Genomic DNA, 2,322 nt, shown 5'->3' on the forward strand with positions numbered 1-2,322 from the left:
TACAAGGACAATGATTGGAAGGAAAACAGCTATCATAAAAGTTGGAGGTGTATACCACACAAATTGATTTGTATCTATCCATTTATTCCAGGCAAAAATCAAGGCATGCATTGTGCCCAGTAGGAGGGAAACAATTCCAAGGTTGCTCTACAAAATAAAGGAAATGTTCTCTCAGTTAGGATTGTTATTTATTTATTTATTTATTTATTTATTTATTTATTTATTTAACGGAACCAGGGATTGAACTCAGGCCCTTGTGCTTGCTAGGGAAGCACTTATTCCACTGAGCCATCTCCATGGCTCAGTAAGAATTTATTTTACCCTAGCTCATTTGGATCTGTTCTGTTGCTTGGAAATCTTTTTATTCATTTAGGATTTTTTTCCCTAACAATTCTCAACAATGTCCATTCATATTTTTCCTTTCTTAACATTTTGCTTTTGGGTGGTGTTTTTGTCTTCAAGCTAAATTGAGAAAATTCACAATCTTTTTTTAGTCTCAGGTGATCAACAGTCCTATTTTTCTTTTCTCTGCCATTCTGCTCATTTCTTTTACGATATTTATTTTGGGTGCTTATCTCATGTACATGTGCTATAATTCTATCAACAGACATCTAAAATCAGGAACTATACCTTACTCATCACAAAATTTCTGCAAAATTAGCATGGTTTGCTGCATGTATTACATGCTCAACGTGAACTGGGAGATTGGCCAAAGGTCACTGCAAAGGTCAGTTTGACTTCAGTGATCCTTATCAATGATGACAGCAGGGAATGCAATTCCTACTGATTTTGGTAAGTGAACAGTGAAGTGAATAAACTTGGACTATATTTTTTAAAAGTCAGACATTCTGCTAAAATGGAAAAACACTGGAAATGGTTCCAATGTTTGAACAAAATATAAATCTAGTGATGCGAAGAAAAATTTCAACTTGCATTGCAATACTTTGGCATCATAGTGAAAGGTTGCTTACAAATAGTTGTTCACCTATATAATTTTAAAGCATTTTGACAAAACCTTTTCTAGATAACATTTGGCTTCTGTTCATTTTACTTGAAGTAATGATTGGCTTGCCAGAATCAATCTAACTCACAATCATTCCACTGTACTCTTAAGCTCCAGTGAATACTATCACATAGATAACTTTAAATTTTCAGGTATTAATCTCCAAGGTAAACTGTAGTATAATCATCTGTTTAACTGTAAATGAAAAATTTCTAGGTTACTGAATGAAAAATGCATGACTGCTTGAAGATTAATTTCGGCCCACCTGTATTGTGTACTTACTCTGAGCCAGAGTATGTACAGTGGGATGGACTCAACCATCAGGATGCTGTGCGTGAATCCCTACTTAAATAAATAAGTGGTGCTCAGCGTATATGGGACAGGCAAAGCAATGCAAGGTGAAATGATTGCATGAAGAACACAGAACACCAGTAGCTATAAGGCCAAACATGAAACACTGTAAAACACTTTGCTTCGACAATGTAGTACCATCTTTAAATCACACTTGAATACTGTAGATGGAGAGACAGTTTCCAGCCTGAGCAGATGGCATGGGAAAGTGTCTGCTGGAAGCAAGTATGAACATGTACAAAGCATAGTGGGGAATTCTGATGCTGTGGAAATTTTCAAAGATGTCCACTCATAAAAGTTAATTTATGTAATTTAAAATATTTTGGCAGTGGTATGGTGGAATTAAATTGAGTCTTTTGAATGTTGCCAGGCATGGGTACTCTTCTGGATTCTACTACACTGTACCTTTTAAGTATAATCTCCCACTAGGAGATAAATTCCAGTAAATTTGATATAGCTCTGAATTTTAGAAATGTTTAGAATCTTCAAATGAGTAAGCTATCCAAAACATAACCTGGAAAAAGCAGCTTTCAAAATTAGATATTAGAATACTTTTGTTCAATAAAACTCCTTATTTCAAGGAGAAACTTTATTTTTCTTTTCTATCTCTACGAAGCTGTGTATCTTAAAGGGATGACTAAGTCTGGGGATATGTATAAGAATATAAGAATATTTTTATTTTGGGGGAACTAGTAGAAGATGGATATCCCTAAAGCATCACATTTATAGTTAAGTTATTACTTGGGCAGTGAATTGTCTAACAAATTTAAGTGTTAGAATATTTTTCTTTTAGTAATGTCTTTTATTTATGTCTGCAAAACACATTCTATTTAGAAGCAACAGGGAAAAGAAGAAAATATTAATTAGAACAAGTATAGAATGCTTACTATTGAAAACATTGGTTATTTTTTATGGCATAAAGTCAATGTACTTTATGTTGAAGCACAAAAAGATATACCTCTCTGAGG

General features: G+C 33.8%; 1 protein-coding gene across 1 annotated transcript in view; it reads right to left on the minus strand.

Moving 5' to 3' along the window:
* Positions 1-2,322, minus strand: part of Steap1 (STEAP family member 1) — a 17,545-nt gene that overhangs the window by 7,210 nt on the left and 8,013 nt on the right. The window lies entirely within an intron of this gene.

Source organism: Octodon degus, unplaced genomic scaffold, assembly GCF_000260255.1.
Source record: "Octodon degus isolate 3935 unplaced genomic scaffold, OctDeg1.0 scaffold00281, whole genome shotgun sequence".
Classification (NCBI taxonomy): domain Eukaryota; kingdom Metazoa; phylum Chordata; class Mammalia; order Rodentia; family Octodontidae; genus Octodon; species Octodon degus.